Genomic DNA, 15,340 nt, shown 5'->3' on the forward strand with positions numbered 1-15,340 from the left:
GCCCCGTACAAAACCATCGTGTACGGATCATCAACAACATGATCATTACAAGGTCAAACACTATATGCTGTTTGAAAACTAGTTTTGCATTCATGAAAAGATAATTTCAAATGTTTTACAAAAGATAACGTGACACAAAAGTCACTACAAAACCATTATTCAAAATAACACAAGTTGCGAATGCAAAATATAAGTTCCATGATTGAGACATCTCTAAGTAATGCAGCGGAAATCTAACATAGCAGGTCCTTAATAGCAAGTCTATAACAGCATGACAGCAAGTCTAATAGCGGAAGCAACAAACCTCTAAGCACCTGAGAAAACATGTTTAAAACGTCAACAATAATGTTGGTGAGCTATAGTTTAAGTTGTAACAGTAATGTAAGGTTGAGCACGAGATTTCAATGTTCAAAGTAGTAAGAAAAATGTATGTTTAATTGTGGGCACATGGTAACTAGACTTAACGTAAATATAAATATCACCCCTAAAAGTACACCTGACGAGTGCGTATGTCCTCGAAGTATTAAACACCCGTTAGTAGCCCGAATGGGGATGTCAAACCCTATGGATCCATATCTAAGATTCGCGTCTACCGGTTCAAAAACCAATAGTTAAACGTTACCGTACTAAGGGGAAAGTTTATGCCGTTATATAACCCACACATATGTAAAGTTTAAGTACTCGTGTCAAATAAGTAAAACATAAAAAGGCGCATGTAATCTCAGTCCCAAAAATAGTAAAAAGTAGTAAAAAGGGATGCTATAACTCATAGTGAATAAGCAATACAAGTCGATACGAAAGTGTGCAAGTAGTAAGTCGGTCCGAAAGGTCGTCAACCTAAATCAAAGGTTACTAGTTCAGTAGGTTGTCTTTATAAGTTCTATTAGTGCATAAAATAAGTTTAAGTGTCATCATCATCATCATTCATCATCATAAAAGCTAAGTAAGTTAATCAAGTATAGAGGTCAAAACAATAGGCTGACTTCGGTCAGCTGCTACGACCTCTACGTAAATCGAAAAGATGCGTAATCAGTGGCTATGGCTCCGTATATGAGTCCCCTATTTGGTTACCAATTTCCAGAACCAATCTTGTCTTCGTTTGACCAATCTTGTCTTCGTTTGACCGTGGTGACGGTTTAAGTTCGAGTAGGTCAGAAATTTCAGCACAACGTTAATAGGGTGTGATGACTTTCGGAAGGCCATAAATCCTAAACCGTAACTCGGATTAAGTCGAGGCCTAGTTGGAAAATCATCTATTCGAACCGAACTAACTGAAAATCAACTTTCCAGTAGCCCAGATGGTCTGATCAGATACGAAAAACAGTAGGTAAGGTGCTCCGGTGGAGTTCTTAGTACTTGATGCTCATCACGGTTCTCATCCTTGATGCATGTAGCTTCAAGTGTACAACTCGTTGATGGGTTAGCATCACCTTGATCAAGATTCCACTATAAACACACAATAAGTTAAGACCAAGTAAGAACACAACTCAATTAAGAGTCTTAGATGGATGATGAACCAAGGTTACGTCATATCCTTAGTCTTAACACAATTACAAGTTACATTTACAACTAAAGCTACAAATTTTACTTCAATCAAGCAAGTATGAACATAATCTAAGTCAAATGAAGTGATGAAACCCTAAGCTAGAGAGCTTGGATCCCTTTCACACAAGTTATAAGGTCACAAAGCTAGAAAGCTTGAACCTTTAGTGTTCTTGAAGAACTTGAAGCATAAAGCTTAGATCTTTAGGTTATATGAAGACCATAAACACAAGTTTTGATCTTTATATCAAAATAATGAGATCATAAGTTAGAAAACTTAGATCCAACAAAAGATATGAAGATCCAAGCTAGAAAGATTGCATCTTGATTGTTCTTGAAGATCTTGAAGCATAAAGCTTGGATCTTTAAGTTACATGAAGATTACAAACACAAGTTTGAATCTTTATAACAAAATAGCAAGATTAAAGTTAAAAAAATATAGATCTACAAAGTGGGTGAAGATTCAAAGCTAGAAAGCTTGAATCTTCCATGTTCTTGAAAGATTCAAATCCATGTTTGAATCTACAAGATGTAATCAAGATCAAAAGCCAAAAAGCTAGACCCATGATGATGATGATGATGATGAATTCGTGATGATGAGATGGAGAAGAAGAAGAAAAATTCAAAATACTTACACTTTTAGAGAGAGAAAGAACTAGAGAGAATTAGAGAGTGTGTGTGTGTGAATTACAAATGAAAGCAAGTGTAAAATGGATGGAATAAGGGTGGTATTTATAGGAAATGAGGGTGGGGGGAGGCCATTAAGGCCGTAGGTTTTGGTGGGGGGAGGGGGGACAATATTTACTTTTTGGTTAATGGTTGTCTAAAGTAGGTGCTTATGTTAGAATCTCATGCAACATTAAGGATAATACTTGACATAAATGCTAGCATGTTCCCTCTAATAAATGGGCATTTGTCTTAATTATTATTAGGCCACTAGTAATTAATAAGTGAGCTAAATAAATGGGCTACTAGCTAGAGTAGGGTGGACTTAAGTCCAACAAGGTAGAAAGTCCAACAAGACTAACTAGTAAGCATAAGTAAATTACTACGCGTAATTAAGCATCCATAAACCCAAGTAATTATTATTATAAAATAATAATTAAGATTTCGTAGTCATAATATTCCGATTACGACAAAAGTTAAACGTGTGCGCAGTACGCAGTTTGTTCGTAACGTCAAGTGACACTAACGGTCATAAAGGTTTCCGGTGATCAAGTTAAGTATCCTACGTACTCAAAGGCACGTTTTAACATATAAATGAAAGTAGACCACGTGTATTAAAATTTCAGAGTATAAGATAGCACAGTATGCATAAATACGCAGTTTTGCAAAAACACAAGGCACAAAAGCAAGTCGAAAAAGTCGGGTCGTTACATTACCCACCCGTTAATGGAAATTTCGTCCTGAAATTTGAGGAGTGACTAAAAATGGTACCGTATTTAATTAAGAAGTAGCGTATTAAAGTTCCGTGAGACTCGTGGGCTCAGAAGTGAGTTATTTACCTTGAAGGGTACTTCGGCGTATAAAAGTAAGAATGGGTATATGCCATTAATTAAGTCTCTTGTCCTAAGAGATCAACAAGTTGATTTCTTTTCTTGCTAACATGAATATGTCATCCGAATTGAATACTTTAGGAAATATGATGTTTTTAGCCCTACAGGCATCTTCAGTAAGCCGGATGCATGGAATACATCATGAATGTTTCTAAACTTACCTAAAATATTGAGCGCTTGTGTAGCAATACAAAGCTGACAGATAGAATAGAAAACATGATGATCACAACATACTACGTGTGAACTTATTCTTGGATGGAATGAAAGCACAGTACCATATTGTAACTTTATCCATTCAGTTACATGTTGAAGTTATGGTTATTATTAACTAGAACAACATAAAGTTGCAATCAACGAAGGAAGAAATATGTAGAGTATCCACATCAGTGCCGTAAATGTTTTAAGCAGTCCCCTTCCAAGAGGATAACGAGATTCAAAGATTCCTAAAGTATCTTACACTACAATTCCGAAAGAAAATCGCACGAAAGGTGTGGTCCTTAAACCAGAGTGAACTCTTCGAGTGGATTGATCCGAATTTATCCTTATACTTATGGGGATGCGCAGATGAGAGGATATGTGAACCCTTGGTCATAAAGAACGGTTTACTCTAGTGAAAAGAATCTAAAAAACGATTCCTTGTACCTCAACCTACTGATTCATAGAGATAACATTTACGAGGGTGTTGCGATTTAGCCGTGAAACATTGAGAGTAGAAATCCGCCTAGTGCCTTTCCTACGATAGGGTGACCACTGAGTGTTTCCTAGAAAACTTGATTTTTCGGCCCGCGTTTTTGCCATGTCTAACCTTAAAAGGAACATTTCATGAGCGCAAAGACTTCTTAACAAATTTCGTAAAACTGCCACCCAAAGTGGCTCAAGAGTTTTTAACAAGGATTTTAATAGTAAGTTTTATCCCTAACGGAGGGCGAGAAGAAGTGCGATCCACACATGGTGTAGTCTAATACGAAAACCTTTAATAAAATCAACCAGGGAAGTTTTGAAAAACCTTTAAACGTTTGATGTGACAACATAAACGGAACGAAGTTCCTAGAAAATTTAGAAGTATGTACAACGTGTACCATTTTGCACAAAACTATTTGACTCAAGTTAAACAACTCAATAAAGGAGCGATTTTTAAATAATTTGAAGGTATAACTTAGTATGTACTAACCAAAATAAGTAAGGATAAATTTATACATATATGATTTTATAAATCGCATAAGTGACAGAGAAGTTTTTTTTTTTTTTTTTTTTTGTACTTACACTTGTCCATAAATCTCGCGAGGACCGCACAAATAAGCAACGTGTAAAATTTTTGATAAACATAGTTTTTCGTATTTCAGAGGTTATGATTTGAAAAAGATTGGGTGGAAAATCTTTGAATCGTCGGGTGACATCTTACTAGGTAATGAAAACTAATGAATTAAATGTAGTTTTGATAATTATAAGGACATAATTCTTTGGACCAAAAATGTTCACGTGTGAAGTCGTTGCTAAAAAGTGAGGTATGAAGGATAGAGCATGAGGACGAGAAGTTAATCACTTCTTGACTTTGCAAAATGCCAAACAGGTTATGGCCAATATTAAAGTCGGAGTACTGATGATGTTAATATCGCTAGATGAGAATCCCTTGGAATAAGTAAGGATTTAAAATTATGTAAGAAAGATCATCGCTCTGACAAGTGTGGCAAATAAGATCCCTGGGGTAACGCAAAAATTTTGAATGGTTTAAGTGTTAGTGGATGCCCGAAGGCTCTGCATGACGTGGTAGTAAGTGCCTTCATCACATATACACACACACATGAATCTCAAGATTTCGACGGTTGTAAAGTCTTCATGATGACTTGGATACGAATAAGCAACGAAAATTTTATAGAAATCATTTAAGGTGACAATGTAAGAAAAGAAACGAAGTTCTTAGTAAATTAGGGTTATGTACAACACGTACCATTCAAAGTAAAATATATTTTGAATAAAGGATTTGATTTGTAAAAGTTAAAGTAAAATTTCATATGTATTTGGCAAAATAAGTAATTATTTACTTTAACATATACGGTTTCCAAAATTTGTATGAATGACAATAAAATAAATTTTTATAAAACTTTGAGAGGGTCGCACAGTAAAATAGTGTGTGTAAAATTTTGGCAAACAAAATTTTCAATTTTCGGAGGTTACAAGTCAGAAAAAGATTGAGTAAAAGATTTTGAAAATTTCGGGTGACATTTGAGCATCAATGTCACGAGGTTATGAAAACTATTGTATTTAAATGTGGTTGATGACTTTTAGTAGGACATAAGTCCTTTGATCAAAAATGCTTAAGTGTGAAGTTGTTGCTTATAAGTGAGATACGAATGGGAGAGTATGAGGATGGGAATTAACTACCCATTGATTTTGGAAATTTCGAACTGTTGTGACTAATATCGAAGTAAGAAGGGTGATGGTGTGATTATTATCGATTAAAAAATTTCTCAGAATAAGTTAGGATTCAGAGTTGCGTAAGAATGAGTATCAAATAAGATTCCTGGCTAGTCCTTAAGATAGAATTTGAATCACCGAAGTGACAGGATACAATTTCCTTTATGTATCGTCGTGTAAGTTTATCCATTATATCGGTTTCTTTCATGGCTAGAAAGTGAGCAGATTTAGTGAGATGGTCAATGATAACCCAGATAGTATTCTAACCGCCTACCATTTTCGGTAGTTTCGTGATAAAATCTATTGTTATTCCTTCCCATTTCCATTGTGGGATTTCGGGTTATTCTCATGCAACTAATAAGGTTCAGCTTCGGGCTACTTCTCTCCCCGTAAACTATTAACGGCTCACCATTCTCGCGAGGTACATGAATGACCTTCTCACTATAAATAACTTTCGCTTTCATCCTTGAAAGACAGTCCATTCAAACTATTTCATCAAAGCTTCCTAACTTGATGAGTATTAGGTTAATCTTAAGGTTCATTCCAACCAAATCTTATTATACTACCGTGAAAAATTCTATCATTTTCCTCAAATAACATCCGCTTGTGCGTAGGTAACTAATCCTTTCCACTACTACTTTAAACTTCCAAGTTTTGTTGACATGGGGTCATCTCCAAATGACCCACCTGTTAATTTTAAGGTACTACCTTAAATCATATCTCTATCTCTGCCAGGTTATTATTAGCTTGTCCTATAGAATACTTAACTCTCATGGTTGTTAATGGCTTATTAGTCATAACACTAAGGTTCTTAGATATAAGGTTTCTATCGCTCTAGTATTAAACAACTCCGAGACAATAAAACGTTGTGACGAAACGTACCCTAACTAAAAATCAGGATCCATGCGAGTCTCCATAGCTGAGATAATGATTGCTCTACAGTAGGTCAGTCCAAAGTTTTTCTTATTTAAGAACTTTGTCCTTAAGTGTCCAGAGTGTCTATATCCATAACAAATTTTCGGGTTATCATTTCTGCAATCAAGACCCTTCTTGTACAGTACCTGGGCTACGTGGTTATTCTTTCCCTACCTCTAATAGACCATAATGCGTATACTCAAGTGGTTCCTACCAAGATTTTATCTGAATCACTTCATATTCCTTATATAGTAACATTGGGACTTCTGCATGATTCACTTCAATATAATTATGCTGGCCAGGCGTCATTATATTGTACTAAATCATACGTTCATTCCAATATCACTCCATATGGTCAATGTAACGTGATCACTTCCAGTTCTACTCAATTTCATCCAACGGTGCTTTATCTATACTATCTCAAAACAAAATCTACATAATTAATCTCACGGTTTCTCGGTGTGGGTGCGTAGGTTTCGTAGGTCATGCACCAATGCCTAAATGTCCCGAAATTTCTTCAAAATGTTCTGGTTCAGGTAATGTCGTTAGGTTCCTTTCTAGAAATTCAATCTGGGTCTCACGTCGAGTTATACGTGTAGAAAGTAGTAATACGATATGTCTTGAGGCGACTCCCTAGTCTTTGGGTATGGCTGAGCATCAGTAGAAGGTACTCTGACCTTGTGAAAGGAGATGTCCTCCCGACTTCTCCAATGCCTAAGAGTGTTAGGGTCCTAAATCCAGAAGTGTCGTTAGATCATCGAGTGGTGGTGAAGAACGAAAGAGATAAGTGACGGTCATGAAAGCTTACGGGATACGGGTCAACTCGTGGAAACTGAACATCCTTCTAATGTTCATACGTTGTACGTGGCTAATTAGAGTGAGCTCGGGGTACGGTTACTCCGACAAGCCCTCACATGTCTCCTCCTCCGAGGATCAACTTTAGCGGGTGTGTAATCCGAGGGGTACTCTTCCTAGATTGCGTGAAGTAATGTTTTGATCTCCGAAACGGTGGAACGGTAGTAACAGGTGGATTACAATACTAATCCTTTGGGTTAGACGTGCGGGAAAAGGGTTCAGAAAAACATCTGAACTAGGAAAGGTAAGTTTTCCAAGTCGGTACAGCGAATAGCAGGCATGAAGCAAGCACGTAATCAGGCACTACAGCAACCTAGATCGTCTACAGCAGTATATAGCATGGAAATATTAACAGTACTAAACAGAAGTAACATGAAATCGAAAGCAGATAGTAGTATGCAGTAGCGAGAATAAGCAGCATCATATAATAAGTTCACATGGCAGTGAAAGTAGGCAGTAGCATGCAACAAGTTCATATAGCAGTAGCATGCAGTAGTTGTAAGGAGTAACATGCAGCAATATAATATAGTAGCATGTAGCGGTCCGCAGAAACAAGTAAACAAGTAAGTTGTAGATTAGTCCTATTAGTGAATCCTACTTGGTCCAGTCTAGACTCACTAATGCAACCTAATTCCCTACAACCAATGCTCTGATACCAAATGTGACGCCCCGTACAAAACCATCATGTACGTATCATCAACAACAGGATCATTACAAGGTTAAACACTATATGCTGTTTGAAAACCAGTTTTGCATTCATGAAAAGATAATTTAAAATATTTTACAAAAGATAACGTGACACAAAAGTCACTACAAAACCATTATTCAAAATAACATAAGTTGCGAATGCAAAATATAAGTTCCATGATTGAGACATCTCTAAGTAATGCAGCGGAAATCTAACACAGCAGGTCCTTAACAGCAAGTCTATAACAGCATGACAGCAAGTCTAACAGCGGAAGCAACAAACCTCTAAGCACCTGAGAAAACATGCTTAAAACGTCAACAATAATGTTGGTGAGCTATAGTTTAAGTTGTAACAGTAATGTAAGGTTGAGCACGAGATTTCAATGTTCAAAGTAGTAAGAAAAATGTATGTTTAATCGTGGGCACATGGTAACTAGACTTAACGTAAATATAAATATCACCCCCTAAAAGTACACCTGGTGAGTGCGTATGTCCTCAAAGTATTAAACACCCGTTAAATGCTAGCGCGACTAGCCCGAGTGGGGATGTCAAACCCTATGGATCCATATCTAAGATTCGCGTCTACCAGTTCAAAAGCCAATAGTTAAACATTACCGTGCTAAGGGGAAAGTTTATGCCGTTATATAACCCACACATATGTAAAGTTTAAGTACTCGTGTCAAATAAGTAAAACATAAAAAGGCGCATGTAATCTCAGTCCCAAAAATAGTAAAAAGTAGTAAAAAGGTATGTTATAACTCACAGTGAATAAGCAATACAAGTCGATACGAAAGTGTGCAAGTAGTAAGTCGGTCCGAAAGGTCGTCAACCTAAATCAAAGGTTACTAAGTCAGTAGGTTGTCTTTATAAGTTCTATTAGTGCATAAAATAAGTTTAAGTGTCATCATCATCATCATTCATCATCATAAAAGATAAGTAAGTTAATCAAGTATAGAGGTCAAAACAATAGGCTGACTTCGGTCAGCTGCTACGAACTCTACGTAAATCGAAAAGACGCGTAATCAGTGGCTATGGCTCCGTATATGAGTCCCCTATTTTCTGACCAATTTACAGAACTAATATCATCTTCGTTTGACCGTGGTGACGGTTTAAGTGCGAGTAGGTCAGAAATTTCAGCACAACGTTAATAGGGTGTGATGACTTTCGGAAGGCCATAAATCCTAAACCGTAACTCGGATTAAGACGAGGCCTAAATGGAAAATAATCTAATCGAAGCGAACTAACTGAAAATAAGCTTTTCAGTAGCCCAGGTGGTCTGATCAGATACGAAAAATAGTAGGTAAGGTGCTCCGGTAGGGTTCTTAGTACTTGATGCTCATCACGGTTCTCATCGTTGATGCTTGTAGCTTTAAGTGTACAACTCGTTGATGGGTTAGCATCACCTTGACCAAGATTCCACCATCAACACACAATAAGTTAAGACCAAGTAAGAACACAACTCAATTAAGAGTCTTAGATGGATGATGAACCAAGGTTACATCATATCCTTAGTCTTAACACAATTACAAGTTACATTTACAACTAAAGCTACAAATTTTACTTCAATCAAGCAAGTATGAACATAATCTAAGTCAAATGAAGTGATGGAACCCTAATCTAGAGAGCTTAGATCCCTTTCACACAAGTTATAAGGTCACAAAGCTAGAAAGCTTGAACCTTTAGTGTTCTTGAAGAACTTGAAGCATAAAGATTAGATCTTTAGGTTATATGAAGACCATAAACACAAGTTTTGATCTTTATATCAAAATAATGAGATCATAAGTTAGAAAATTTAGATCCAACAAAAGATATGAAGATCCAAGCTAGAAAGCTTGCATATTGATTATTCTTGAAGATCTTGAAGCATAAATCTTGGATCTTTAATTTACATGAAGATTACAAACACAAGTTTGAATCTTTATAACAAAATAGCAAGATTAAAGTTAAAAAAAATATAGATCTACAAAGTAGGTGAAGATTCAAAGCTAGAAAGCTTGAATTTTCCATGTTCTTGAAAGATTCAAATCCATGTTTGAATCTACAAGATGTAATCAAGATCAAAAGCTAAAAAGCTAGACCCATGATGATGATGAATTCGTGATGATGAGAAGGAGAAGAAGAAGAAGAAGAAAAATTCAAAATACTTACGCATTTAGAGAGAGAAAGAACTAGAGAGAATTAGAGAGTGTGTGTATGTGTGTGAATTACAAATGAAAGCAAGTGTAAAATGGATGGAATAAGGGTGGTATTTATAGGAAATGAGGGTGGGGGGAGGCCATTAAGGCCGTAGGTTTTGGTAGGGGGGAGGGGGACAAGATTTACTTTTTGGTTAATGGTTGTCTAAAGTAGGTGCTTATGTTAGGATCCCATGCAACATTAAGGATAATACTTGACATAAATGCTAGCATGTTCCCTCTAATAAATGGGCATTTGTCTTACTTATTATTGGGTCACTAGTAATTAATAAGTGGGCTAAATAAATGGGCTACTAGCTAGAGTAGGGTGGGCTTAAGTCCAACAAGGTACAAAGTCCAACAAGACTAACTAGTAAGCATAAGTAAATTACTACGCGTAATTAAGCATCCATAAACCTAAGTAATTATTATTATAAAATAATAATTAAGATTTCATAGTCTTAATATTCCGATTACGACAAAAGTTAAACGTGTGCGCAATACGCAGTTTGTTCGTAACGTCAAGTGACACTAACGGTCATAAAGGTTTCCGGTGATCAAGTTAAGTATCCTACGTACTCAAAGGCACGTTTTAACATATAAATGAAAGTAAACCACGTGTATTAAGATTTCAGAGTATAAGATAGCACAGTACGCACAAATACGCAGTTTCGCAAAAACACAAGGCACAAAAGCAAGTCGAAAAAGTCGAGTCGTTACAACGTCGTTACAAGGGCGTAGTGATTTTCGGAAGGCTATAAATCCTAAACCCTATATCGGATTGATATGGCCAAAATGGACGGTTTTTATTCGTGCGATGTCGTCGGGCCGCAGCGTGCCAGGATCAGCCACCCAGGGGGAATGTACTGTTTTAAATTTATATTTAGCGGTGCCTAAATCGTACTACTCCTTAGTATGAGTAAGGGAAGTATGACCTAGAGTTGTATTTTTGAGATATCAGTAGAATCGAACCTATATTCAAGCCTAAAATAGTTAGGAAGGAGTAGTGGTTACTTAATTTTGGGAATTTTTAATTTATAAGACAGATAAAGTAAATGCGATAAAATTCGTAATAAGATAAAGTTAAAGTGAGTGCATACTATGACTTCATCAGTTATTCATTCGAGATTATGGAATTCTGGCTCATGAATAGGCAGAGGCCTTGTTTTCATTACACTGGTCCTAAACGCCCCTGTCATAAGACATGTCACTGGGTACTGCGTTAGGCTTGAAAATTCTGAATAGACAGCAACGTCCCTTACCCCCGACGCCCGTGCAGTCTGACTATAGGCATACACGTTCAGACAGCTCATCCAATTGAGCGACTCGGTTGGGTGACGTATTAACATTCCACAATGGTCTAAACTTTCTTAAGTATAATAGAATACATGGTTTACTATATCCGAGAGACGTGATGTGTTTTAATGCTTTCGTTAATGATTGGTTTTAAAAGATAGTTAGGCCCTTAAAAAGAGTTTAACCATAAAGAACACCATGGCCAAGTCAAGCTGACTTCCATGAACACTTTCGGTTATCCTAACGGTCCAATCCTTTATGTGTCTAAATAAACAGTTCCTTAATTAACTAATAATCCCTCAAGCGGGGTGCAATGCTTGAGACCACATTATGGTGCAGTGTACTAATCAACACTGACCGGGTTCCATGGCCTTACTTAGCAGAGGTACAGCTTACAACAACCGCTGTGCTTTAGCATGCACGTATGAAGTTTATATGCTTGGTGACTACACTAGCATGGTCTGGGACCGACAATGTACTAAGGGTCTAGTCAGATGTTTGACTACGAAAGAGTCCTCGGTTGAAATCCAAAGCTTGATAGACTTACTATAACCGGTGTGCCTCAGTCGATCTTACGTTGTATCCGATAGACTTCTCTTACCAAGGGGTGACACAGATAGTGTACTCTGAATCGGGGTTCGCGACTTTCCAATAACAGAGCCAATAACTACGTTCTATTAGTTGGAAAAGCGATTGAGTTTAAAGTATAATCGGAAAGTATTTCAACAGCATACACAAACCATAATATTATTTCGGCATTATAACTGCTTACATCATAGCATACACTAAAGATAACTACTCGCTAATCATGGAAACAATATCACATAACATAATGATAGAAGACATTATATAAAGATAAGGGATAGAAGTACCGGTAGATTAAACGAGTTTCGAATACAAAAGTGGCAACTTCAAGACTCCAGACCGCTCCTAATACAATCTTTGGCATTCTTCTCCGGGTACTAGGTTTCCCACACGGAGTCGAAGGCCTTGAGAGTATGACTAATATTGTACAAGAGAGAGAAAGAAGTGAATTAAAGTGTGTGTTGGAATGAATGACAAAGACCCTTTAAATAAACAAGATTTTTGCTTGCAAACGGCTGGCAGGCCATTTGGCAGGCCGTTTTTGGAGGCCGTTTGCTAAGGCAAGCTGTTTATCGAGCCCGTTTGATCTGAGCGTTTGGCAGGCCATTTGCCATACTGGCAGGCCGTTTGGAAAGCCATATGGCAGGCCGTTTGCTGGCCTGGTCAGCCTAATTTTCCTGGATCGTAACTTGTTTTCTTGTCTTTCACCGTTTTCGCTCTAGAATCTTCGTTTTAGCTCCGATTCTCTTGATTCTTTTTGCACCGTCTTCGTAATTACTAGTTCTTCAATTCTAACCGTCGAAGTAGGTATTTTGTCGATAAAGTTTGAATCTTTCTTGTTTTTGGGCCTTAATACCGGGGTGAAAATGTGACTTTTTAGCCGATATCATGGATTTAGGCGAGTCTTAAACGAAAAGTCATCTACTCGAACCGAACTATCTGGAAATCAACTTTCCAGAAGCCCCAGGAGTCTGATCAGACCCTGAAAAACAGAAAACAAGTGCTCCGGTGGGTTTCTTAGTGTTTGATGCTCATCACGGTTCTCATCCTTGATGCGTATAAGCCTCAAGTATACAACTCTTGATGTCAATGATGGAGAAGGAATTTTAGAGTGGTAGTGAAGTTGTTTTTGAGGGGTGAGATAAAAGGGTAATGTAGTCTTTAGACTTTTATTCGGAGTGCTGAAGTATTTTTGAGAAGCACTTTTTTGAACTTTTCTTCATTTGATAATCATTTTCGGTCAAGTTCTCTTCGGCATTTCTCTTATTAAGTTCCGCTCCTTTTCAGAACTTTGAATATATATATATATATATATATATATATATATATATATATATATATATATATATATATATATATATATATATATATATATACATATATATATATATATTTTGGAGACTTCATCTCGAGAAACTTTTTGCAGGTAAACTTTTTCAAGACCTTTGCCATGATACTTGAGAGGTTTATAACATTGGGTTTTCGGAAGGAATCTCGTTTCTGGATTTTTCGAGTAATAGTAAAGATGATGTGGGTGTGGTAGTGGAGTAGAAGTAGTGGAGGTGCGAAAGGATTATTTTTGACAAATGGCTAGCTCTTTTGATTACAACCGAATCACGTTTCGCTGCTTAGAGATGTAGATCTAAAGCAAGTTCAGATTCTGAGCACATGCATCGGCACTCTCAACGGAAAATAGTGAAGCATTAAAGATGAATGCTGGTCTTATTTGGGGTGCCTCACCATAATCAATTTAGGTCGATAATGCCTTAGTCATGCAATGCTCTATTAGAGATTTGGTTCAACCTAACAAGATTTCCACCCTACTGATGTTATGCGAGGTGTATATGAAATAGCTTATATTTTACTAGGAAAAACTATTAAATACGATACAATTTTACACAAGATATTTATTTATTTATAGAATGGATATACCTAAACCTTGCTACAACACTTATAGGCAGTGTACCTAATCGTACAGTAGTGTAGTTTTTAGTAAGTCCGGTTCGTTCCACAGGGAAATCTTTTAAACAAAGCTTAACGCTATATTAGTTTTAATTTATAAAAAATACAAATATATATAAGTAATATTATTATTATAAATGGGGGTTTTTACCGTTTAATGACCGGTTTGTCGATTTTTAAAACTTAGTCGCAGTTAAAACCTAATGTAAAATAATAAATAAATAAAAGACTTAGTTTAAAGCGTAAAATAAATAACGATAATGAAATTGCAATAAATAAAAGTGCGATAAAATAAAATTACGATAATTAAAGAGTACGAAAATTAAAAGTGCAATTAAATACAATGACAATAATTAAAAGTGCAATTAAATACAATAACAATAAATAAAAGTGCAATAATTAGAAGTGCAATTAAAGATGAAAATAAAGGAATTATGCTTATTTAAACTTCCGTAATCATGATGTTTGACGCGTTGATTTTAGTTTATTCCCATGGATTAATTGTCCTTTGTCCTGGATTATTCAATATGTCCGTCTGGTTTTTGTCCATAACAGTCCATCAGTCATAAATATAAAGTGCGAGTATCCTCGTCAAATTATCCTTATACCCGAAGTCAAATATTCCAACTAATTGGGGACTTAAACTGTAACAAGGTTTTAATACTTTGTTTAATAATTACACCAGGATATCGACTGCGTGTAACCCAAGGTTTTAATACTTTGTTAACAATTACGCCAAGTGTCCTTGTACATAATTTCACCCCTGTTTTAATAATTCCATAGACTATTAATCCATTCCCGTGTCCGGTTAAATGAACGATTATTCGTACATATAAATATCCCGCCCATCGTGTCCGATCGAGTGTATATGGTTATTTATAGGGACGTCCAATTGTAATCTTTATATTAAAATTAACAAACTATCATTTAGTTAAACAAATATAAAGCCCATTAATAGCCCATAGTCTAATTTCCACAAGTGTCGTTCTTTTGTCCAAACCCCAATTATGGTACAAAGCCCAATTACCCAATTTTAGTAATTAGCCCAACATCATGATTACTTCGTTTTAAATAAGCATAATAATAACTTAGCTACGAGACATTAATGTAAAAAGGTTGAACATAACTTACAATGGTTAAAAATAGCGTAGCGTTACACGGACAGAATTTCGACTTACACCCTTACAACATTCGCTAACATACCCTTATTATTAGAAATTAAAATTAAAATTAAAATTATAATATAAATATATATATATATATATATATATATATATATATATATATATATATATATATATATATATATCGTATGTGAGATAGAGAGATGGATTTATATGATGCACCAAACTG

The sequence above is a fragment of the Rutidosis leptorrhynchoides genome, chromosome 6 (assembly GCF_046630445.1).
Source record: "Rutidosis leptorrhynchoides isolate AG116_Rl617_1_P2 chromosome 6, CSIRO_AGI_Rlap_v1, whole genome shotgun sequence".
In the NCBI taxonomy this organism is placed as follows: Eukaryota; Viridiplantae; Streptophyta; class Magnoliopsida; order Asterales; family Asteraceae; genus Rutidosis; species Rutidosis leptorrhynchoides.